Source organism: Antechinus flavipes, chromosome 2 (genome assembly GCF_016432865.1).
Source record: "Antechinus flavipes isolate AdamAnt ecotype Samford, QLD, Australia chromosome 2, AdamAnt_v2, whole genome shotgun sequence".
NCBI lineage: Eukaryota > Metazoa > Chordata > Mammalia > Dasyuromorphia > Dasyuridae > Antechinus > Antechinus flavipes.
Window position 1 is genome coordinate 21,497,262 of NC_067399.1, and position 26,229 is coordinate 21,523,490.

Here is a 26,229-nt window from a genome sequence, read left to right on the forward strand (position 1 = left end):
GGAGGTCATGTTGAGTTCTTATCACCGCGCAGATGGCAAGGAGTCCTTTCCATTTGTCTCCTGGGCCTCACCTGGCCCCGGGGAGCTTCCTTCCCGTGCTCTCTGGTCCAGCAGAGGCCGTTTACCAATTAGCCTTCTCTAAGAGGATGCAGATGCTTGGCTTTGCTGGGTTTTCTCTCTTCTCCATTTTGTCAGTGTTATGATATGCAAAGGGCAGGGTTTAAGATGAAGGCAAGGAAGGCTTTTCTTCCAAAATTCTATGGCTGTTTGATTTCTGGGTGCCACGCAAACTTTGGAATGAAAAAAGTCTTTAAAAAATTGTGGTGGTGGTGGAGCTGGTGCTTAGCAGAGACGGGCTTACGTTCCTTTGACCAGAAATTCATCCTCAGGGCAATTCTTCATTGTCTTTAACTGCTGTTCCCTGAGTGGTTCTGCTCTCCTGCTGCTGGCGGCCCCATCTGTGCTGTCTTGGCTCGTTAGGATGGGGACTCCGTGAGAATAGGATCTGGCAGGAATGAGGAGGTGGCCCTGCTCTGAGGGGTCCCTCTTCCTTACCTGGGACTCGTTCACAAAAGCTACTCAGGCTTTTGGAAAGAAGGGAGAGCAAATTTCTCCAAAGGGACAGCCTCCTTTTAGGAAGCATCATCTATTGCATGCGTTGTTTTGGAGAAATAATGGCCTTGGGCCCTTTCCCGAACCAGCTCTCTTTGGTTCGGGCAGCATTCATCCCTCGGCCATTTTTGGGCTGCCTCTTTGGGCCCCTGCTGCAGACTCCCATGGATGGCCTTAGTGTTGGCATCTCATCTACTTTTATTTCTTTGCTTGTGGTAAGGAATTTTCTCCTAAGCACTCTTCCCATCTCTGATGGAGTCTTGCACATAATTTTGTGGTGGTTGAGTCATTTTCAGTTGTATCTGGCTCTGTAAAACCGCATTCAGGTGTTTTTTTTTTTTTTTTTTTTTTTTTTTTTTGACATATGCTGGAAGGGTTTGCTATTTTATTCTCCAACTTACTTTACAGATGAGGAAACTGAGGCAAATAGGATGAAGTCACTTGTCCAGGGTCACACAACAGGAAGTATCTGAGGTCTGGTTTAAACTCAGGAGATGAGCCTTCCTGACTCTAGGTCTGGTGCCCTAGGCACTATGGTGCCACCTGGATGCCCACATAGGGCCCCCTAGCTGCCCTTGACACATACTGATTACTTAATAAATGGTTGTGAATAGCCTTAGAAATAGAAAGACTGTGGTTCAAGTACTGTCCCAACACTATGTGTGACCCATCTTCAATTAACACCTTAGCATTGTCCCGGGTAACTGTCTGTGACTAAATTACAAATGACTTGCTAATTGGCTTCTGAGAAAGGGATTTTCACTCTTGTAATTCCTATATAGATATACCTTGGGGTCAGGAAAAATTGGGTTCAGGTCTTGCTCGGAACTGCTGGGTGACCAGGGGCACATGCAGAGTAATTGTTTCATTTGTACGATGAAGGGGTTGAATTCATTGGTCTCCCAACTCCTTTCTACTTCTTAGTCTGTCATCCTTTGAAACCATTAAGGTTGTTAATGAAGTCTTTGTCCTTTTGCACCCTGTAACTTTATTTAGTATTCCTATTATCTGTCTTCATTTCTCTTTTGCTCAGAAACTCGAGCCTTCGAGACTTTCTGCCTTTCCACTCTTAGCTCCTCCTCTTCTTCACATAAGAGCGGCAAAAAGAGGGGTCTGTCTTAGAGTTAGAATTCTGATGAGTAAATTATTAAGCACAAGGTGCTAAGCTAGTTTGGTGCTTGTACCCCACAATACCTGGCACATGGTTAGCATTCAACAAATGCTCATTGATTGAACAGGAAGTAGAACAAGATGATCAAGGATGAGGAAGTGGAATAAATTATGGCTATAGGAATCCGGTTTTAAAAAAAGAAAAACTTTGCTTTTTGTAACAAGGCTAATGTGACAGAGGGATTGTTAATATTTTTAGGAGAAAGGGACAAAGGATCTCCCATTAGTTATAACAAAATAATCACAACATCATTTGTGATCCCAGTAGACACTGGGAATGGTGCATGGGAGTGGGAGAGCACAAGTTCCTCAGTGGAACTCACAGTTCCCCAGTACAAAGGACGTACTCCATGAAACCTGAGTATGCCGCTGATTGGCAGGTTGGATCCATGGAGGAGTTTCACAGACTAACCAGAGCCGGCTAGAAGGAGAGAATGATCCCAGGAGAGGGAAGACGCTGAGGGGAGAGAGTAACCTCATGATGAGCCTAGTCCTGTGAGAACGTAACAGATCTTCATCAGAAGCAGCTCTTATAGAGGGGAAACACCACCGTGGGTGGGGGCTTCTCAGGGGAAGGTCTGTCTAAAGGTACGCAAATCAGTGAAGTGTGAGGGAGAGACAGAGCAGCTCCATCCACGTGGGATTAGGCAGGCTGGGAAGAGATAAGCAAGCCCCCCTAGTGTCTGCTGATCTCTGTCTGCTGGAGGTCCCCTCATGCAGTGTGCAGGAGTACGTCATTGCGTTCGCATGCCACAGTGTGCTTAGCCAGTCCCTAGTTATAACTTACCTGTATGCTCTTGCTACATAGGATATACATGCCATTGGTCAGTCTTTTCAGCAGCATTTAAATCTTAGTGACTCCATTGGGGTTTTCTGGGCAGAGATACTGGAGCGGTCGGCATTCTCTTCTTTAGCTCGTTTTATAGAGAGGAAACTGAGGCAGACGGGGTGAGTGACATGACAACTCAGGGTGACACAGCTAGAAAGTGTCTAAGCTATTTTTTCAGTTCAGGTCTTCCTGACTCCAAGCCAGGCGCTTTCTCTTCTGCCCCATCTCGCTGAACAAATAGATTCTGGGCAGTGGGGTAGAGAGGGAGAAGGTTGGTTTGGGAGTCCAAGGACCTGGGTCCAAGCCCTCCTCCTGATGGAGGCTGACAGTCTGTGCTGACTTGGAGCAAATCATTTCACCTGCTGGACTTCTGCTTTGCGGCCTTGCCTCTGAGGTCCTCGGATGCTCTGAGCAGGCGGCCCTTTTCTTTGTGATGCAGACCTCCTAGCAGTTGGGGGTCCAGAGGGACAGGCTCCCCACAGTGCGACCTGTCCAGGCGGGGGTGGTTTGGAAGTCTCCTTTGTGCCCCAGCAGAGAGCTTGGCCCTCTGCTTCTGCCTGTCCATGTTGGCATGCCAGCTCCGCGAGGGCAGGGGCTCTGCCGTAATATTCTCGGCAATTATGGAAGCTTCTTTATGGGCCGTTTTTTGAATTACATAGAATCGAATCGAATTGAGCCCCTAACCCTAGAAAGTTGGCAGTGGTCATCAAAGACACATCCCAAGCTTCTACTTCCAGGGGCTATTTGCAACCCGAGTCTGACTTCATTTATTTGAAAATAAGGTTTGTCCAATGGAAATCAGTGCAAAGAACAGTATTGGCTGGACTGAGAGAAGGCAGCCTTCTTTAGTTCATCCATCTCTTTGTTAGAGAACGGGATTTTCCTCTGACCCTTATGGTAATCAGTTTACCCAGGGAAATCAGATTCCCACATTTTAGTAGTGAAGCTGCAACAGTTTTATGGGTCATAAAATTATCCAGTCCCTAGGGTTGATTTAAAGAGCAAGAAAACACTTCTTTTAAAGCCGACTTGCTCGGCAGATGCTAGTCAAGGACCTTTCCTTTGAAAAGTGGGGCTCCTGGCGCAGAGGAGCCTGGCATCTCAGCAGGACGCTGGACTCCTACAACGTCCTGCTGTTTGGAGGAGCAGGGCAGCATCTGCTGGGCAGGGGGCTGAGGAACGAGCTGGGTCTGCTCAGAGCCAGCGTTAGGTTTAAATTAAACTTGTACAAATGCTCGTCAGCTGTGTGCTTCTCAAGCAGGGAAACAGACATGGTTTGACATGATGGCAAACAAAGCAAATGCTGTTTTTTGTCATGTAAAAACCTTGAGGTTGATGATGACAGAGTTGAAAATTTGATTTTGTGATAATCAGAATGATCTGTCTCTCTTGCCTTGAGTCCGTGGTTGGGGCTTGGCCCGGGTTCAGGGGAGGCGGTACATCCTCTGGCTCCTTCTGTTGGACAGGAAACAGTGAGTGGGGGTGGGAGGGAGGGCGGGAGTGGGTGGGACAGATAGCCGCCACTGATGGGCCGACTGTTCTGCAGATGCCTGGGCCGTGGCCCTCAGCAGGAGAGAACAGGAGGCCTCAGCCTCATTTCATTGAGAAACCGAGCTTTCATTTAAATTGAAAACAAGAAACCAACCTCACCTTCTCATTTGTCTTGGGTAGTGTGTGAAAATGGCGGAGCCTCATTCTTTTGTGGCCCCCTGGGACACCCTGCTGCCCTGGCTAGTGTAGGGAATTGCACCACCGTCCCATAGCAACCCGAAAGCCTTTCAGCATCCCGAGCTTGCTTTTGACTTTGGCCCTGTGACCTTCTCTTCAGATCTCAGTTGGAGAGTTGTTAGGAATGAATTAATCTTATTAACACTTGATGATATCCGGTATGTGTTTTTGTTATATAGTTTAACATGTGAAATATGTAAGACATATGAAAAAGGCCACTCACAATGGTGTGGTGTGTTAAGTATACACTTTAAGCACTGTTAACATTTCTACACAGGGGGCCAAGAACAACCAATCCCAAAGTCATTATTGGATAAAGCTTGGTCTGGACAGCCACAGTTCTCCGCCTGCCTTTCAGACAGAGAGATGGAAGCAAGTATATTTTTCATAGCATCAGTGGGATGAGCTGTCAAAGCTTACATTTAATAGGTAGTGAGCTCCCATTACAAGCCTGAATGGGCTGGTGTTCTTGTGTTATAGATATATTTTTAAAGTTGCCTTCTTACTTTTCTTGGCTCAGGCTGGTGTTTTCTCAAGCCAGATATAACAATTGTGTGATTGAAAATAGAGATTAAATGTTTTATAATAGGGGCTTACTTCCTCTGCTCCTATCCCCCCTTTAGTAGTTAGGTTTGATGTCGTATTCTGAAGGTGTTGCTTCCAAGACCTCAGGGTTAATCTTCCTCCAGAGCCAGCTTACATGGTAACCACATCAACAGGGGGCCCCTTTTCTTCAATCCTGTTACAATATGAGATCTAAAAACACGATCAAGTTTAAATCAGACTTGAGGGCCACGGTGACTAGAATTTGGTCTGTTGTGTCTCTGGGAGATTGGTTGTGGGGCAGAATGAGCCTATCACTGACCTGGGCTTGCTTCTGCCCAATTTAGGTGCTAGACTGAGGACTAGATGGCCAGTTCAAGGCCCTTCTGGTTCCTAGACTTTTCTGTCAATATGGTTTTGTCTTCACAGGTGGTTTTCATTTTGCCACCAAGACGGGCATGCTTTATAATGCTTTTGTACTTTGCTAATTCATCGTAGAAACGTTACTTGCTTTGTCTCTCTCTTCTCCCCTTTCAGAGCTTTGATGAGAGAACCATCTTTAATTTCTTCTTCCCATAGCTTTAAATGGAGTCCTGTGTGGTTGCACTTCTTGAGAAGAATAAACTCTCCTCATACCCAGGCTGGGGTGGAATTGGTTAGCCAGCTCCTTCGGCTGGTGATGGCGAAGGGGCAGAGGACTAGCTCCTGTGAGGGCCAGGGGAGCAGGCGACCCCTTGTCTCTTGGTGGTGTCTTAAGCTGTCCTGGAGCACCTGAGAATATGCCAGTGTCTGAGAGAGGCCATTAGCAGAGCGTTTCCTGTGGATTCTGGGGAGCTGCCCTTACCCACACCGTTTCACTGCAGCTAGAAACTTGATTATGTGGCTCGTCTCTCAGGCCATCGTGGAAATAACTTCAGAGGTGGGAAGAGAGACAGTGAAAAAGAAGTCTGGTTAAAGTATATTTTAGACCTACTGTTCTGGTCATTTTGGCCAAAGTTTGGGAATTATAAACCAAAAACACGCCTCCAGGTGTCTCGGCAGTGGAAAAGACATTGGGCAGGAAGTCCCAAGACCTGTATTCCATCAGGACCAACTTTGCTTAATTTTTCCAAGTAGAGAGGGAGGCTAATGGCCTGGAGAACCTGTCAGGTCATGGTCAGGTCTCGGTGGGACCAGGCTTCCTGATCTTGGAGAGGTCTGGGAGGAAGTCCTGAGAGAGACCTCTTATCAAAAAAAGACAAAGAGCAACGAGCAAGCTGAGCTCACCAGCATGAAGACCAGTAGGAAAGAACTAGGGGTCCTGCCCTCCCTCCATGGCCTTAAGGCAGGCAGAAGGCTTCAGGCCTGGCTGTTCAGGACTAGGAGGCCATGAGACCATATGGTCTGTTGCGGAGGGTGGACCAGGGGATTTGTCCCATTCCCATGTCCCATGTCACAGAAAGTAGGAACCACAGACCTGGTTCCTGACTCAGATTTCTGCTTCTTCCCCATTTTCCTCTGCCTCAGTTGACCTCTCCAGTGGTCTTCCATTTGGTGACCCTTCCAGTTGTCCAGGAAAGATGCCGGCCCTTTAAGGCACATTGAGCAAAGGCCACTCAGCTGGAAATGAGAGCCCTGAAGGAGCGTGGCTGGGTGACGCAACTACAGAGGAGTTCCCAGAGGCAGCCATCCTCCCCGGATGGGATTTCTAGAGCCCCTTCTTTATTCTGACACCATGAATGAATTAGCTCCACAGAGAAGAGACTTGAACTGTGTGCATTGGGATGGTCAACAGAGCAAACTTCTCTGTCCAAAGGTGCACTTTTCAAAGAAATAAAAGCAAAAGTACACATTAGGCCTGGCAAAATACAGCTTCCTTTAATTTCAGGGACTTACCATCTACAAAATCACCTTCTAGTTCTATTTACCCAAGCCTTTTCTGTGTGATCCTCTCCTGCCCTTGTCTTGAGAGGAAACATTGTTTTCTTAGCAAGAATTGATTAGAGAAGAAAAAAGGAAAAAAATAAATGTGTAGGAATAGATTACAAGTATTGATACTTGAAAACTCAAAGACTCATTTTGGGATTTAGCTTCCAAACCTTTTTTCTACAGAAAAGAGAAAAAGCTGAGCTCACAACCCCTTCCTTCAACCCCTCTGGGACCTCCTTGGGCCCCCTGCTTCAGTCCCTCCTGATGTGATTTTTGAGGATAATTTTTGATCCTTTTTTTCCCCATTTCCTTACTTGTTTCAGTCTTCTTAATGTTACTCTGATGGAGTTTTTGTGTTCAGTAAGGAAAACATCTGGTAGGGGACAAGATTAAAGTGACTGCTGAGAGCTCAACAATCCTAGGAATTCCCAACTGGGGTTCTTCAGGGCCAGTGAGAGCCAGGCCCTGGGTCGAGGGGCCCTCTTTGGGCTCTTGTCGAGGGCTCCGGCTTCCCCCCTCACCCTTGGATGCCGCCTGTACACGTGGCCGGGGCCCGGGGTTACTGAGGAGAGAGGGCAGTGCGTCAGGACGCACCAGCCGGCCCTGGGGGGCTGAGCACACACACTGTTCGGTGCCTTCTGCAAAGCTGCAGCTCCATCTAATTTACTGTAAAATATACATACAGGAGAAAAACAACTTCCATATGAGGTGCAAGAGATTACCGGCTGTAGAAAGGAGGCTGACAAGAGCCCAGAAATCCAGCTGCCTGCACTCGGAGTTGTTCACCCGAGGCTGCTGAAAGGCTAGGAGACTGCAGCCGAGTGTTGGGCAAGAGCGGCCACCGAGGCTTGTGTCGGCCTGTCAGAACCTCACTGGGCCCCGTGTGCTGATCCAGAGCCGGGACTCACTGTCCTTGGAACATTCATCTTGGAAAACAAGTAGCATTTCGGATTACTTTGTCCTGAAAATGCTATGAAAATAATGGTTGGTAGATCAGTCTCTTCTCTCCTCTCCCCAAATGGGCAGACTTATGCTCACTTCCAGAAGCTTGTCTGTTTTTTCGCTTCACACTCAGGAGAACTAGGAGTTCCTCACTTAGGTCAAGGAGAAGTTCCAGGAGAGCCCCGTCTACCTAGGCCCCGTGCAGACCACAGAGACACATGTGTGCCACGCACACTTATATTCAGGGCACACACACACACACGCGCAGGTTTTTCTGATTGCTGCTTATAGGTCGCCAGGGCTGGACTCTCTCCTCTGTCTCGAGGCTGTTTCACTTGGAGATCTCCGTTCTCAGGCTTTGCTGTTCATCCTCATGCAGATTGTTCTCCAGTCCTAACCTCTCTCTTGGCTCCAGTATCTCCAGCTGCCTTTTGGGTTATAAGCTGACTGAAGTCCCCGTGCCCTATGCTGAGCTCATTCTCTTTGCACCCAAACCTCATCTCTTCTTCAGCCTCCATGATCGCCAAGGGTCCCCTTGTCCTTCCAGGTCCTGGCCTTATCCCCAGTCACACATTCGCACCTTCCACAATCAGCGTGTTGCCAAGTTCAGCTGGTTGTCCCTTCAGATTCTCTCATCTATGTTCTTTTCACTCCTCTGGCAGGGACTTCCCTGCTGACGGGTCTGTGGCCCCAAATATCCCCCCACTCTGTCCTCCATTCAGCAGCCAGAGTGAGCCTCCCAAAGTGGGACGGCACAAGTCTATCCTGGAAGCTTCCCAGGCTCCTCATCACCTCCATGAGTAAATAGAAACACCCAGCGCAGCGCCTCCTGCTTCTCCCATCCCATCCTTTGCCCCATGTTCTCGAAGCTCGGCTCCTGGCCTTCGCTAAGTCCCAGAGAGAATCTCCCCTGCTGCCCTTAGTGCTTGTGCCTTCCCGCTGTGGCTCATCCAGTTTGTCATGCACATGGCTTGTTTGCCCAGAGTGGTTTGAGCGTGCTCTCCCCTCATTGGGTGGGGAACTCCTTGTGGGCAGGCACAGGCTCTTACCTTCCTCTCTGCCCCACATCAAGGCAGTGCCAGACCCATAGCAGATGTTTCCTTACCGAGTGGTTACTGAGTGATGAGGAGCTTGCAGCTCCTCCTCATAGGTTGCCCCCATTATTTCCTTCATCTTCATTTTTGGTTTGTTTTTAAGGAAGGTCTGTCAAGTCTGATTCTTTTGTGGGTTTGTTTTTCCCTCCATTTGTCATTTGCTGTTGACATGGGAGGAAAAAAGGGCCTAAATACTATCTAGTCAGTCAATGAGCATTTTATTAAGCCCTTTACAAGTGCTGGTATGACAAATGCAAGCAGGAAAATGGGCCCTGCTGGCAAGGGGCTTGCATTGGAGTGGGGATGACTGAAGAGGGGAGTGGATGGGAAGAGTGACTGATGAGCACTTGGGAGTGATGCACAAATGCAGTGGGCTGCACCTGCTGGGGAGTGAAGAAGCAGTGGACCCAGGTGCCTCACTTCCCCAGAGTTCTGCCACCCTCCAGGCAGAGCAAGGAGGCTCAGGGCCACAAGATCTCCTCTAGGGAGCAGCTTGTGAGTTCAGCAGTGAACTCACTGAAGATGAAGGGATTTAGGAGCATGTTGGAAAAGCCGGGGGGACTGTGATCTCTTATACTGAGGGGAAAATCAGCTTTCCCTCTGAAAGGGTAAGTTGGATCACATCCTTGTGGCCTTCCTACCTGAAAGATCTCTGTATTCCTGGGGCCCCCTCCTCTGATTGGGAATTGCCACCACAGGTCAGCCGGGCTCTCCTGTCACCTTTCTCCGTGTTCTACTTTTGACTCCCTGAGCTCCTATCATGCCCTTCGAGGATGCCCCAAGCCAACCTCCGTCACCTTCACATCTCTCTGTGTTGTCTTCTCCTATTAGAATTGAAGCTCCTTGAGGTCAGAAACTCTCTTTTTGCATGTTTTTGCATCTCAGACAGTGCTGGAAAATTAGAAGTACTTAATAAATTCATATTTATTTTATTGGAAAGGCCTTAAACCCAACAGCAAAAGGATTTGAAAAAACCATTTAGATCTCCCATCTACCAGACCATCTGTTGAGTCCTTGTCTTCTTGTCTCAACTCCCAGAGCTATAGTCATTCATTCTTCACCTGTTAATTGAACATTCTACTCTGTATGAATCCAGTCCTGATAGTCTCTGCTTTTCTTCGTTGTAGTCATCAGCTGGGGACCATGTGCCTCGCCATGACCTCCCAGCATTGTTGCCTGAGTGGCCTTTGTCCTTGAACACCTTGTGGGTGGGATGGCGGCACCTTTTCTTTGCTTTGCCCTTGTGCTGGGGGACAGCCCCTCATCCTTCTATCTGTCCTGAAGCTCAGTCCTCCTCTGCAATGGTTTCTCCTTATTAGAATAGAAGTCCTTTGAGATCAGGACTGTCTGGGTTCCTAGTGCTTGGTATGCAGTAAGTGTTTAATAAACATTTTCCACCTCATTCTGTTAATGACTTACATTGAGGAGGAGCCTTCTGACTCTTCACTATCAAATTAAGTGAGGTTTGGATTTTGAATGGTGGGAAAACTGGAGATCCACAGAAAAGGGACTTGCCTCCTTATTTCTTAAGAGCTGAATATTGTGTGAGGTTTGTTTTCTTCCATAATTTCTTCAGAGCCACATTTATTTGTACAAATGGAGGGTTAGGAAGAGCCCTAAGCTAATTTATTTATGTTCATGGACAGAAATAGACTTCTTACTTCTCCACATTATTTTCTAGTGAATTTTTAAAATTTAAAATTTGGATTGATATCTTAAATTTTTGCATCACCCCATTTCCAGGTATTGTACCCCTTGTCTTCAAATGCATAATGGTTACCTTTATCTGGAGAGTCCTTGAGAATTCCTGTTATTTCTGCATTCTTTTCTTTAACTGTTACCTACATGTCCATCACCAAAAAGTTAAAGCAGGGAAAAGATGGGGCATCCTTTCAGGGAATTGGGAGTGACCTCAGCATCCTTTGCTTTGCTCCCAGTTCTCCCTGGTCAACTGTAGTATTTGGAAATCATGAGCCAAGCACTTCTTTTAGGAGTTCAGCAGATGAAATCTTTAAACCAGGGGTCCTCAAACTTTTTAAATAAGGGGCCAGTTCACTGTCCCTCAGACTATTGGAGGGCCGGACTATAGTAAAAACTATAATTTTGTGGGCCTTTAAATAAAGAAATTTCATAGCCCTGGGTGTGGGGGATAACTGTCCTCAGCTGTTGCATCTGGCCCACAGGCCGTAGTTTGAGGACCCCTGCTTTAAACAAGAAGGGCATAAAGGTTTTCTTTTTTTCTGTTAGGCCAAGCCTCTGAGAAGGCAAAAGAGAACTGGGAATGAATGAGTTAGCTTTTGTGTTTAGCTTTTGGAAGCTTTGTCCGAGGACCGGGGGACTTTTGACCTTGATTCCAATTCCTAGGATTCTTGGGCTTTCCTCATCAAGAGGAGGACTGGGGTGAGCTCACTGGGTGTACCTGGTGGAAGAAGGCCTTGAGGCAAGTGTGACTCTCCCGCTGCCTGGAATCCCTTCTTTGCTCCCCTTCCCTCCTGAGAAGCCGGTGCCTAGGGCAGCCTCCCACAGAGGCGGCAGGCTGAGCCCCGGCTGGCCTGCTCGCTGCAGCTGGCTCCAGCTGGTTTGTTTGGAAAGCTTGGAAAAACTTTGGTTCTGCTGACAAATTCAGGCTACTTTACCTTCCTGACATACTTTTCTAATTGCACATCTCCAGCCCATTTGGAACAGCTTTTGGTTATTATTGTCGGTGGGTGTGCAAGCAGAGGGAGCACATTCTCTGCAGGTTCCTTCAGTCAGCCATCTGCGGGGGAAGAAAGGTCTTTCAGCTTGCCTGCGCCCCCTCTCGGAACCCAGAAGTCAATAACTGTTGGGTCCTCGGAGGATCAGCCATCAAGGAAGAATTTTCACTTTTATTCACCTTAAAATCTTGGAAGGTTCCTGTCTTTGAGAAATCAGTCTGACCAGTCAAGGCAGTGAGGTCTCATGCATGGTAGCGAGAGGGCGAGAGCTCCTTGAGACCCCAGGCTTGGGGGATGCAGGCAGCCAGACCCTTGCAGGTGGAGGCCCAGGCTCCCCTCATGGGCCCTGGAGGTAGAGGCCCTGATCCTCCTCATGTGTCCTGTAGCTAGAGGTCTTGACCCAAGAGATCTTGGGGTATCAGGGACCCTCAGTATCAGGACAGAACGGAAGAGCAAGATGGCCCCGCGGGGAGGTGAGAAGAACCAGTGTCTGTTGTGCTCGGAGCCCACAAGCTTGGAAAGATCAGTTGAGCTGATTCCTAGTGTCTGTTTCGTTCCCAGCTGGGCCTCTGACCCTCCTGTTCTCACTGGACAGTGCTGTAAGTGCTGGAAGGTACCTGAACACACAGTACTTGTACCAGGCTTGGAAGCTTAAGGGACAATTTGTTCTTTGGAAAGCCTTTGTCTGGTTTTTTCTTTGTGGCAAAACTGACTCAAAGGTGATTTTGCCTGAATTTTGCAACTGCTACCCTTTGTCTTCCCTTAACAACAGGCACAGAAGAGAGAGTGCTGGGCCTGCAGTCCAGAAGCCCTAAATTCAGATGTGGCTCCAGACACTAACTTTGGAACGGTGGCTAGTCACTAACTCGGTTTCCTTGGCTGTAAATTGTGGATAATATTAGCACCTGCCTCCCAAGATTGTTGTGAAGATCAAATGAGCTAATATTTTTAAGTGTTTTATTAACCTTCGAGTGCTACGTAAATGTAGCTATTATGATTATTAAATTATTATCTATTTTGAATTTGATCAGAGTGAGGAATACAGATTTTAAAACTTTCTAATTACTATATGCTTTTTGGATGAATGTCTTATTTATACTTATTGATATCTTTGAGGAGTTATTTGTGGGAAAACAAGGGACAAAAATGAAGTGCACATTATGCGATCTTTATAACATAGTTGCGCTCATGATTAGGGTTTTAGGACTGAATAGAAGCCGTCCTTTTATTTTTCTGGGGACTGTTTTTATGTAGCTAGGCTATAAGACCTCAGTTCCAAACTCAAGTCCAGTGTTTGCTAGGCCCAGCTCAGCCACTTGTCTTCCCAGGGGCATAGATGGAAAGCTGCTTTTTCATAGCTTAGCTTTTGCTTGTTGTTGCCACTGTTGCTCTGGGGGGCATTTTCCAAGGAATGCTGGGAGTTTTTGGTTGTAATGGGTTTTTTTTAAGCCTTGATAACTTGCAGAAGTCAGGGTAGGAAATAGCCTTTTGTTGAGAGGGCTTTTCCCCAGTAGATAAATGGGCAAGAGATTTATTGGTAGGCACTTTTTTAAATAAGCAAATATGGAAATTAAAGCAAATTCTGAGTTTCTTCTTCAAACCTACCAGATTGGCAAAATGAACAATAAAGGAAAATGACAAAAATCGGCAGGGCTGCAGGTGAACTAGGCAATTAATACATGTTTGGTTGAGCTGTTCATTGGTTTATGGTCATTCTGGACCACGATTTGGAACTTTGCCTTAAGTTACTAATGTGTACATGCCCTTTGACCTAGGGGATGACAGCCTGCAGATCCACACTTGAGAGAAATGAAAAAAGTTGGCATAGACATAAATTGATTGCTGCTCTTTTTTTAATGGTAAAGAACTGGAAAGTAAAGCGACGCCCATAGATTGGGGAATGACCGAACAAAGCATGTTCTGTGAGTTCTGTTGTTTAAGACCCCTACATTCTTGACATCTCCACACCCTTCTCATGGGAGAGGCTGTCAGCCCCTGAAGCCCCTTCCTCTGATTGGCTGCTTCCTCATAGAAGCCTTATTTTAAGAAAAATGCCCAGCTCTGTCTTCTTTTCATTTCCCTCCAGGATCCCCTTCTGACTCTGGATTTTTTTCTTTATTACGCCCCTTCCTGGGGCTTCCCCCCCATCCCCACTTCTGTTTCCTTTTAGCTGTGGTTTTCCTGCCATAGTATGGAAGTTCCTTGGGGCAGAGCCTGCATCCTTTCTACTTGTATCCCTCTCCTACATTAGAAGCCTTCCTTGTCATGAGAAAATGCATTTTAAGGCAAACAAACCCACCCCTTGACCACATCGGATGATGTTTGCTTTATTCTGTTCCTATGATTTATAGCTTCAGTTACTTGAGTGGCTGGAGTTACCCTTCATCAGCAGGCATGGTTGGACCCTGTGTTCTTCAATGGATAGAGACTGTTCTCCTGCTTCTGTTCATTTATCTGTATGCCAGATCTCTTCCCAAGTTTCTCTGAATTCTTCATATTTGTCATTTCTTGTGGTGCGGTAATATCCCCTTTTTCCCCCTAAATTAAATTTTCTTTTTAAGATCATCAAGCATTTCCCCCCCTCCCCCCCCCATCCCACTGGGAAAGAAAAAGAAAAACAAAACCCACTAACAGAAATCCATAGCAAAGCAAACCTTCCTCTCTTGGCTACGTCCAGAAGCGTGTGTCTCAATGTGTCTCCTGAGTTCGTTGCCTCTCCGCCAGAGTGCGGATGATCTTCAGGTTCACTTGTCCTCTGGGATCGTGCTCAGACCATGTATCAACTGCGATTCTTAAGTCTTTTAAAACGTGTAAATTGTTCTTTTGTTCTGCTCACTTCTCTTTGCACAAATTTACACAAGTCTTGTTGGGTTCTTCAGTATACTCATAGACTCTCATTTATTCAGCCATTTCCTAATTGACAGATGCTTCCTTTTCCAGTTCTTGCCACTAAAAAAGAACTGCTCTACCCTTTTCTACACATGGGCACAATTTCTCTTTCTTTGATCTCTTTGGGGTATATGTAGGGCGAGTAGTGGCAAGGGGGTGCGTACCCAGTTGAGTAATTTTGGGGAGTGAGTTTCAAATGGCTTTTCAGAATAGCTGTACCAGTTTGTTGCTCCAAGAGTGCATCAGTGCACCAATGTGCCTTCCCCCCATACCTCCAAATTTGTTATCTTCTCTTTTTATTAGTTTTGTTAGTCTAATGGCTATGAAGTAGAACTTCAGAGTTGATTTAATTTTCATTTCTCTAATTGCTAATTATTTTGGAGCATTTTTCATCATGGTTGTAGATAGTTTGGATTTCTTCCTTTGAAAACTTTCATATTATTTAAGTATCAGTTAGAGAAATTTTGCTCATGGCTAAACTGGGCAAATGCAATTAAAAATGACAACGATGAGATTGATCCTTCTTATGTGATTCTTGACTGGCCTTTGGACTTCACAAGATGACTGGCATTTGTTATGGACCGCTCGGTGGGATGTCCTTGGATTGGGGTTCTTGACCTACAGGCCTAGATGATGACGAGGGTGATAACTAGCACTTCTAGAGTGATGGGAGGTAAGTTTATACATGTGTAAAGTCATTGGAACCTCCCAGAAGCCCTGGTTTGAGAGACCAGAAGCTGAATGAGGAGAAGCACTGAAGGCAGGGTGGGTGGAGGTAGCAGCAATGAGAGCCTGTCTTTCTACGTAGTGCTCTGAGATTGTAAAGCACTGGTTATCGGGCTGGGGAGATGCCTGCAAAGGCCGGTCCTCACAGCAGGGGAGAGATGGGTTGGGGGTGCCCGGGGGAGGACAATGAACACTCTCCCCCACTGTACAGTATTGACCTTGGGCCATCTCTGGGTGGCGGCCAGGGCCCAGGAGTTTCATTCTCTCACTGGGGATTATCAGGAGAGGGCAGCCCCAGAGCCCCTGCAGGCAGGTTTTTCAAATGAAGCTAGTGGGTGAGGGCCGGGTCCGAGGCTGGCTCTGGCTCACTTATCTCAGACATCCTCATAATGACTTGTGAAGTCGAGGCCCTTCACATTCCCAGTTACACGTGAGGAAATAGGTGAACTGCTTTGTCCACAGTTATGTGGTAGAAGTGGGGATCAGGTCTTCCTGCCCCTGGCTGCCTCCCTGAGATAAGATGGGGCAGGGAAATGAGCTCTGTGCCTGATGGCTTGGGGGTTTGGCTGGGGAGGTGCTTGTGGGTACTCTGTCACATCTTGGGCTTCTGGGCAGCCCAATCCTGGCACCTCTGAGGGTTGAGGGTTCCTTCTGCCCTTCTTCCCTTGGTCCCTCGGGAGCTCTGAGAGCCAGGTCTGGCTGAGGTGCCCCAGAGTTTCTTGGAGAGCCTCCCCGCTACTGAGCTGTCCTCCTGTCCCTCTATGGATTCTCTGTTGTCAGGGACTGAGTCCTAGAAGAGGCTGCCTGACACTGGTCGCCTTCCAGGGATGCTGAGCTTGTTGCCAGTGGTCTGGGGTGACATCCAGGAAGTCCCTCTCTGGGCTGGGCTCTTCTGGGCCGCCTTAGGTAGCATTTATTCATTTTCATCACATTAATCATGGTCTTAGGAAAAGCAGTTCTTTAAGACTCTACCTCCTTCCCCCACCCCTCTAAACACACCCACAATTTTGTGTCACTTTGGGCTTTGGTAGCTTTTTTCCTTCCTCCTTGGCAATTCATGTACCTTTGTTATCAGTAGCAATTTGTATTTGGAACCCACCACAAGGAACACTGGAAGAACTCAAGAATGAATTCTTGGGTTTCACTTGCATGGGGGTTAAATGAGTGACCTTCCCCCTTTTCCAGTGGGAGACTCTGTGACCTTTCTTCTCCTAGGACCCAAGTTTTGGGGTGCTGATTCCATACTGTGGAGGCTAGTTAGCGGCTCATTCCCGTCCCACCACCTGGGCGTGCGGGTCCGAGGAGCTGGGGGCAGTGTGGTTGGGGCGGGGGAGGCAGGCCATTTTGGCCCTCCCCCCGAGCATTCCAGGCTCGCTCTCTGTTTTGACCCCTCCACCTTTCCTCCGGTTGGCAGCGCGCTGGCGTTGACAGTTCTCCTGGTTCAGCCAAAGGTGAGAGATAATTGCTTGTGGAGCAGCGGCCGGGATGGTATGTGTTTTTTCAGCAGGCCCCCCTTGAGGCAAAGCTTTGGATCTGGTGCACATTTCAAAGCATGTGTTAAACTTTATGTGATACTGATTAAAACGGAGGGCTCCAGGGCGAATTGGCAGGGCCCCACGACTGCATCTGCCAAATGACATGCAGAGAAATGTCTTGTTACAGCAGCGGGGCTGAGGTTTGTCTGTCTTACCCAGACCCAGGCCTGCAGCTGGCAAAGGGGACCTGGGCATGTGGGCACGGGGCCTTTCCAGCAGTCCCTTTGTTCCCATGGTGTTTTAATTGGGAAAAAAAGATATTTATTTTTAAAAACCATGTGGAAATAATAGGTTGCTTTATCATGTCCTTTAGCTGCCCATTCCCCCCAAGCTTATGTAAAAAAGTGTGAAATGTGCAACGTCCCAAGCCTCCCTTGGGCGCAGCCAATGAGGCGAAAGCCTGTGGCCTTTGGAGGCCAGGCCAGCCCTTGAGGAGGTTCCAGCTGAGGCTGCTGCAGGTCAGCCTGGGGTCGAGCAGGCTCTTGTGGCTTTTGCAGACCCTCACCTTGGCATCCAAGTGGCCTGAAAACCAAACATTTGTTTTGTCCATTAAAGACACTGCCTGTTGAAAGGACGTTTCTTTGGTCACATAGCCTTCATCTTGTAGGGGGAGGTTTAGATATTCACTAGGTGCGTGGTACAGTGGCTGGAATGATAGACCTGGGGTCAGGAAGATCCTAGTTCAAATCCTGTTCAAGGTATTAATAGCTCATGAACGTGGAAGAAAGCATTTTACCTCCAAATGCATCTGTTTTCTCTTCTGTCAAATAGGAATAAAAAGTAGCTTGCTTCTCCCGGTGTCACAAGGAGAAAAAGTGCTTAGCAACCCATGTTAGCCATTGTGCTGGGAATGAGGGATGGACAGAACTTGGGAAAGCCTCAGGGAGTTTCATGAGACTCCAGAGTGAGAAAGGGGAGGGAGATAAAGAAGTCTGCGGAAAATCCCTCTTCTAGCCATCGTTGCTGCGGACTTGGTACAGAGTCAGCAGGCCTTTGAACTGAATTCATGAAAGAAACCTGCAAATACAAGACTCGTTCCTGTAAAATAAATGGACCGGGGAGAGGGGACAGAGAGCATGGAATATCCATACTTGATAATACGACAGACATGAGGTGAGGGCCGGGACTGTGTTGAGCCCACGGTACTGGTCCTTCTCCAAATGAGCAGTGCTTGTGGTGCCGGGCAGCGGGTCGAGGTGTTCATTTAGAGCTTGACCAAAAAGGGACGTGGCCTTTGGTTTTTGCAACGGCCTGTTCACTCACTCTCAGGTCCTGGGAAGTGGGGGGCTGGTGGCAGAGCTCAAACTGACCAGGGAATACAAATACATTTATGATTTAAAACTCGTGTCACAATAGAACTTGTAAAAAAGTTGACTCAAACGCCCCAAATCTCATACGTATGGAGGGTGTCCAGTTTTCCAGGTGAGACCATCAAGGTCTGTTTTGCTTTTAAGTTTTTCCATGATGTATCATGTTTCTTTGTTAAACTGAATTTCTTCTTTTTCTCTTACTCATTTGAAATAAAAAAAGGCAAAAAGAGAAAACTCTGGCTCCTCGCCCACCATTTTGGAGCTGTTATTGAATTTCATAGTATTCGGCCCTACATTTCTTTGTTTTTCTTTGGCGTTTGGCTTCAGGATTTCAGCCATAAAGATAACTTGGTTCTGAAGAGTTGTTTTGGCTTAATCTTCTTCTCAACCCCTTGTGATTCTCTGCCCCCTGCATCCGGCTTTTGGACAATTTATATTTCTCTAGTCCTTTCCTTGTGAGGTTGGTACACATGGAATGTGCCGTGGCCATTGGTCTGTGGGTCCTGACGTATTGGACAAAAAGTTTGCTGCCCAAGTTCCAGGTGGGAGCTCCCAGTCTCCAGGGCCCAGGCCCTGTCCAGGGCTGGGCCAGACTGCCTGGAGAAGGTGGGGACTTGGCCAAAGGCCGAGACACGGGGAGCCTGCTGTTGTGGGTCCGAATGCTGGGCAGCGGATACCTGGCGGTGGGGTCTGTGAGCCGGGCCAAGCCTTTTCTCTCCAGCTCCTGCTTCTGAAGCCCACCCAGACCCAGGAGGGCGGCCCACCTGAGGCTGGACAGGAAATCCTGCTCAGAGGCGGGCTTGGCACTGGCCCTCCGGGAGTGGTGAGCTCAACGAGGCCTCAGTCAGGGATTCCCTGGGCAGCGGCCTTGCTGTTTCTCAGGCTGCTGAAGGGGTCGTGAGGCCTCAGACTCCACTCTTTATAGAGATCTGCTCTTTTCTGCCAGTTAGCCAACATACAGTAATTTTCCCAAAAAGCATTTCAGACTTTAAAAAATCATTTTGTTGGAAATCTTTCTAAAATTTATATCTGACCATTGATGATTGAACTTTGAGGTAATTATGCAGTGGCCCCTGAGGTGGGGAGCGGCTACCATTGAGATGGATATTGCTAGTGCTCTTTGAATGTTCCCAGTCCTTAATCCCCTTTGAGTTTTTTTGTCTTTTTCTAATTTTCTTGCTTTTTTTTTTTCTTTTCTGTCTATTGTCATTTGTGTAATGGTCTTATACCTTCCTTTCTCCCTTTTCCCATTTTATTAGGCTGGGAACTAAATGGCCAGATTTCTTAACATAAGGCCTTCCTCCTGCACCCAGAGTGCCTACCTAGGATATCATCTTCCTCTCGCTTAAAATGGAGCCTGTCTCTGAGGATGGAAGCGTGGCTTCCCTGCCTAAGCTATAGACTTCTTCACTTGTATGCTCCCTACCTTCTTCCCTGCATTAAAAATTTGCATTCATTGCAAGTTTTAGTAACATGCTGTAGCCTTTTCCTCATATAGCAAACTGTCCTGAGCCGGCCAAAGCTGGTCGATTCCCTGACTTACATCTTTGACTTTTGTTCCTTGGGTAGAGGGTCTGAGCCCTCCCTGTTGGCTGCTTAATCTAGACCTGAACATTCAGGGGCTCCACCCTCCCTGGAAGAATAAGGTATCTGCTGTGGTTTCCATTTTGGGACTGCAACATGACCAGCCAATTTCTGGTAGTCAGGGTCAGGCTCTGTAGGACGTCCAACCTCGTCCCCTTGGAGCTTTCAAGGTTGGGATAGAGCTATCAAGGGTATGGCAGTGAAGCTGCAGGGAGGAAGGGCCCTTGCTCAGACCGAGGCAGTCCGGGTGGCCTTTTCCATTTCTCCAGAGGCTGCCTAAACTTTGCCTCCTCTAGATTTTGCCTTGTATTCTTCCTGTGTGGGCCATTCTCTTGTATCAGCTGTCCAGACTCATCTGGTGGATCGGGCTTTCATGGGACCCATTTTTCCACTCTTGTGTGTTCTTGGCTTGTGGTTCAACAAGAATTCTCATTAGTTACCTTATGGGCAGCAAGGAGTCCTGGTTCATTGTCCATGTACGACTCTGGGGGCTGAGCTCTGGGGCTGTTCTGTAGACTTGTCATTGCAAAATTTCCCTCCTGCTCAGTGTGGAGTAGCACTCTGCCAGTCTCCGGCCGTGTGTTTTCTTGGGACACTGGCATTTCTTGTTGTGACTCACTCCTGGACTTAGTTTTTCATGATTAGCTTGAGCATCAGGCCATTGGTTATTAATTCTTATCTTCTTCTGTTCTTCTGAGCCAAGACCTGATCGAGAGGATATAACATTCCCCTAAACAAAGTAAAATTCTAGGTCCTTGTTTCTGGTGGCGTCGTGGGCAAGAATCAAAAAGCCTGTCTGCAGATTCAGCTGAACCAGCTGCTTGGGCCTCAGTGGTTCCTGAGGGTGGAAACCTAGCAGCTGGTTTCCGGCCAGAATGGCTGCATGGAGGGAGGCAGGCCAGCAGAGTCCCCCTCCCTACTCTGACAAAAACGTAAAAACTGTCTCAGGGCAAACAAGGGTCAAGAAATCCAAAAGTATGCTAATAAATGTATTTTTTGGTATGGCTTCTCTGCCAGAATTCATGCTGATCAAAAGATGTGTTTGCCCTGGTAGAAATTCTATAGGAAGTCTATGATTATACGGTGCCCCCCTTGAGAAGACCTGAAGCTGTTGGGTCAGTGTTTTCCCCTTTGAGGATGAATGCATCTTTTCTTTTAAACAATTTTGAACTTTAGACTTTTCCCCTCTCTTCTAAAAAAAAAAAAGAGAATTTCCATAAACATCACAGAACAAAAAAAGAGGATTATATTGAGTCTCTATTTCACGCTGCCTACTTAAAAAATGATAAATTCCACACCTTTCAAAAATTTTCTACATGTTTATACTTCTGAACTTTCTTTTGTTTTTCTTTGTTCACTTAATGATTTGTTATATAAACAGTTTCTTTTATTACTCTGTCCTTCATGTTTATCCTTTTATTAAATAAATTTTTAAAAACAAAAAATCAAATCCCTCAACATATAATATGTAATTTAAGTGACTTTCCCAGAATCACACAGCTAATAAGTCTTAAATGTCTGTGGCTGGATGTAAACTCAGGTCCTCCTGACTTCAGGACTGGTCCTCTATTCGCTGTATCATTGAGCTACCCCAGCAAACATAATTTTCAACATTCACCCTTGCAAAACTTCAAACTTTTCTCCCTTTCTTCCTTCCTTTTCCCTCCCCAGGACAACAGACAATCTGATATAGGTTAAACATACACAGTTCTTTTAAACATATTCCTATATTTACCTTACTGTGCGCCTTCCCCCAAAAAAAACATCAAATCAAAAGGGGAAAAAAACATGAGAAAGGGAAAAAACCACTACCAACAAAAAAGGTGAAAATACTATGTTTTGATTCATATTCAGTCTCCTCTCTCTGGATGTGTCTGGGACTTTCCATCACAAATCTATTAGAATTACCTTATCTCATTGTTGAGAAGAGCCAAGTCCATCACAGTTGATCATCCCATGACCTTTTTGTCGCTGTGTACAGTGATCTCTTGATTCTGCTCACTTCACTCAGCATCAGTTCATGTAAGTCTTTCTAGGCCTCTCTGAAATCATCCTGTTGATTATTTCTACAGAACAATAATATTTTATTCTCAATATGGGAACTCCAGATATTGGCTTTGACAATTTTGATTTTTTTCCTTTTGAGTTTTCTTTCAGGAAATGATAGATGAGGGAGGACTGGGAAAGTCTTCTTGTAGACTGTGGGATTTTGGCTGAGAGTTATAGGAATACAAAAAGTCCAGGATGATGGAGGTGAGTGAGAGAATTCAGAGCATGGAGGATGTACCATGAAAACATCCTGACTCTGAATGCAGACTTGAAATTGTTCTGTGATTGTTCTTATTAGGGATGCCTTGGTTGCAGATGGCTTAGCAATTTCTAAGGTCAAATGACTACTGTGGGATGGGGGTGGGACTTGAACCCAGCTTAGGAGGTCTTAAGAGGGCAGCTCTCCCTTGCACCTGCATGCTGCCTCTGATGACTGTTTATTTAAGATGAAGACACTGAATTTTATTCAACCTTTTGGTCTCCTTACCCTTAATCCTTGGTAAAAATGAAGATGCAGGTAGCCTACTTTGTGATAGTAGCCCTTAGTCACATTATTAGTCACTTTTCAGGGAAAGAGATTGGGAACTGCACCATCCAAGAGGGCTGAATATTGGGCTTTATAAATATCAGATGTTCAAGTGAAAAAGGCATTTCTGATTTTCTATTTATTGTTTCTCTTTGAATTTGATATGGATTCATTTTTATTAAGTTGATTCTTTGTAGCTCAGTTGGCCACCATGTTTGCATTCTGGAGTTTTATTTCAGGTTTGGGGAACTACAGGAATATCAATCAGCAGAACCAATCAGCAGAGTCTGTCTTTGTTTTTTTACAAACTCCTATGTAGACTTTACATAGACCCCGGGCTTTATCTAGAAGGGCTTGACAGAGCTTCCAGAACTCTGAACTTATCTGGAAGAGGCCAGTTTTTGCCATGTTAAAGTTATAACCTCACTCAGGCTGGTACTTTGTTTCTCTTTTTTGAATATGATTGTAAATTATTATTATTTTTTAAAGAATTAGTCATCTGTCCGTTAGAAACATTTTAAGTAAGTTTCCTTTATTTGGTTTATTAGTCAATAAACTAGTTTTTTTTTTTTCCATTTAATGTATCAGCTATTATTGAAAAGGTCCTTTCTCATCCTCTGATGTTAATGCAGCTGTAACTTTTATCCTTGTTTATTTATCTCCTGCACAGTTAATTTTTCTATTTTTTTTAAGTTGACTTCCTTAGATTTTGGTTAAACTTTTTAATGTAGACTGAAAGCTGAATGTGAGACTCGGCAGATGCTTATGGGCAGCTTCCCTGTGGCAGTCCACTCTAAGGCAAGTACATAAATAAGCCCTAACTGGTACCCAGGCCTCTGGCTTAGGAATGGCCTTCTGTCTGGGTAAGTAATGCTGTGTAGGTGTGACTGATTTCCAGAAAAGGGCTGTTTAGAAACCTGACTAGGCCTGCCCTTGGTAGTGGGGGGCAAGGTGCCCATCAGGCCACTGCTCAACTTGACATGGAGCTTTAGTATGTTTTAGTGGAACTAGAAGTACATGAAGCTAAAAACACGTGACTATCGGCTTCATAACTGAGACACAAAAGTTCTCTTGAGTTTATAACTTAAAGAGGGATCCGGGTCCCTTCTCGCAGGGAAAACTGACTGTGGGGAGCAAGTGTGCAGCGCCACGGAGAAATGCCGATAAGATTTATGGACACTTGAGGCTGGAACAGATGCCAGAATCGAGAGGAAATTGGTTAACGCAGAAGCTCCCATGGCGCTGAATAGAGTCTGGCCTGGACTTTAGGAGGCAGCCAGCTCGGCCTCTCCCTGACCATGGAGCTGTCTGTAGCGCGTGCGCACACACGTGCACACACACACACACACACACACACACACACACACACTCTCTCATACACACTCATACAGACAGACACATACAGACACACGATTAAAAGTAGTTACGTTTAAGGTAGTTCTGGAGGATCAGAGAAGGCTTCATGGGAAGGGTTTTGCTGGAGCTTCATCACAGTAAAAGAAGGTTTCTGGGAGGGAGGGATGAGCTCTAGGTGTAGTGGACACCCAGCTGGGGATAGAGAAGAAGCCAGTGACTGGATCATGGGATATGAGAGGGATGCACACGTCCACCCAACCTGGAGAAGCACAGCGAGGCCAGTCTGTGAAAGGCTCCCAAAGCCATAGCCCTGATGTTTGATTCTTGGTGGGGGGAGGGGGGGAGAGGACTGGTAAACTGAGGGAGTCCCATGGTCAGCAATCTGTAGGACAGAATGGCAGTGACAAGCCTTCAGGCAGGGAGACCAGTGAGGAGATTCACATGTGAACAGTGGGGTGATAAATGGTTAACAAGGAGCTCTCCAAAAAAAGTATGAGAATGATCTTTAAGTTTAGTTTTCATTATTAACATTTTCTCTTACTTCCTGAAGACTAAAAAACCATCAGAGCAATAAATCAAGCCTTCGTTTGTAGTTTTTGCCTACTTTTGAGGGAAATGGTCACACTGAAAAGTTTAACAGTTGGTTCTTGCAGGCCAATCTGAGCTAGCTCCAGCACATGCTTGGATGTGAGAGGTATTTTGGAGGTAGAAGTAAGGATCAGCAACTGATTTGATAGGTGACACAAGGACAAGTGATTAATGCAAAGGTTATAAAGATAAGGTGGGAACTTCCAAGATTGGAAGAATGGTTGGATCTTTTACTGAAATAGTAAATTTGTAAGGATGGTAAGGTAATTTTTGGTAAGATTTTGGACATATTGAATTTGAGAAGTCTCTTGGGAGATCTGGCTCACAATGTCCAATTGGCTGTTGGCATTATGGAACGGAAGCTCCTGGAATAGTCTGGGAATAGGCATCTAGATTGAGAGTCATTGGCATCCAGATAATAAGCAAGCCCGTGGGTGTAAAGGGCTGAAACTCTGCATAGGTGCACTTGAATCAGACAACCACGCACTTAAGGCTAATTACCTATTGGATAATAATTCTGTTAGCATGTTTGGAATTTCTCTTCTCATAATTAATACTAGCTCAATACTTGAGGTTAGGAGAATTGTAGGAGGGATTAGGGGGTGGAGTGAGACAAGCCAGAGTCACTTTGGAGGAGGATGAAGAGAAGGGAGGTGATGGAGAGCTTGTGGCAGTTTTGTCCATTCCCTTCACTTCTTCCCCTAAAGATTAAGGACTTTTGCTTATCCTGACTCTGCCTGATTCTAAGGCCTCCAGGGAGCTAGCCCAGAACTTACACATGGGAGTTGGAGAGCATATAAAGAAAGGTCAGAGGGCACCTCAGGACAGCCCCTGGAGAACTGCATGTGGTGGGAACTGCCTGTCTTCTGGAACATTTGAGCCCCATTTGGGCTCCTGGAGTGGAGAGGAGGCTTTTCTCTGCCTCCCCATGACTGCAGCCTAAGATCTCTGATCTTCTGCTTGTGCTACTCACCTCTTGCTTATCTGTAAAGTGAGGTCCCTCAACTGTTGGCTTCTGGGCTCCTTTGTGACAATGTGGGAACCTAGATCTGCCCCTGGGGACCAGGGACCCCATTCCAAGCGATGCCAGTTCAGATGCTCAGAGGCCACCATGATATGCCTTGAAGGCTTCTTTTCCACCAGGATAATCTCCTTTGTGCCCTTGGTTAGTGTAGCTTTGGCTTCTCTGCCCACCTTGGTTGCCGTCTTCTTAGGATGTGCTCCGAAGACACAATGCAGCCTAAACCAGGGCAGATGGGCTCTGCCACCGGGCCCTTCCCTGTAGCCTTGGGCCAAACAATGAGCTTTATTTTTCTTGTCTCCTCAATCCATGGCAATTTCCCAGTCCCCTCAGATGCCCAAAGTTCTTTGGTGAGAGCTGATGTTGAGTTGTGCTTCCCCCCCTCTGGATTTCCTTGATACCAGGCTAACACTTTACAATTATGACTATTACAATTCACCTTTGATTTGGGTGTTGTCACAGCTGTCAGGGGCTTTTAGGATCCTGGGTCTGTTATCTGGTGTCTCTGGGATCCCCTGGGAGCTTCCCCCTATCTTCTGCTTGGACAATGTGGTTAGACTGACCCAACTGCGGAGCGTGCATGGCCAGCCCCTGCCTGGATGGTCACCGTCTCAAGCCTTCCTGCCCGACTTGGGGTGCCCTCCCTGACCAGTCTGCAGGATGTGCACCTACTGTGTTGTGGTCGACGAAAATTATCTTCCTTTCAGTTTCCTCTTACCCTCTCCATCTGGCTTCTGGCCCCATCACTGAGCTGAACCTGCTTTCTCTAAAGTTACTCATGGTCTCTTCATTGTTAAACTTAATGGCTTTGTTCCAGTCCTCGTCCTTTTGGATCTGCAGCTATTAGGCTTCACTTGGTCCCAGGCCACTTCTCTTTTCCCTCTGTACTATTTTGTTTGGTCATCTCATCCGTTCCTGCAGATTCATTGTTCATTTCTCTGCCAGTGATTTTAATCTCTATTTATCCAGCCCTGATCTCTATCTTGCCTATTGGATTTCTCTGACTGAAATGAAAGAAATGATTATTTCTCTTCTATTAATAACCAATTACTGAATTAGGACTTAGGGTTTTCCCCCCTTTCTGTTTCCTCACATTTCTGTTTCCTCAATCTGTCCTTTTAGG

At 46.4% G+C, this 26,229-nt stretch overlaps 1 protein-coding gene across 1 annotated transcript in view; it reads left to right on the forward strand.

Moving 5' to 3' along the window:
* Positions 1 to 26,229, forward strand: part of EXOC6B (exocyst complex component 6B) — a 507,603-nt gene that overhangs the window by 90,291 nt on the left and 391,083 nt on the right. The window lies entirely within an intron of this gene.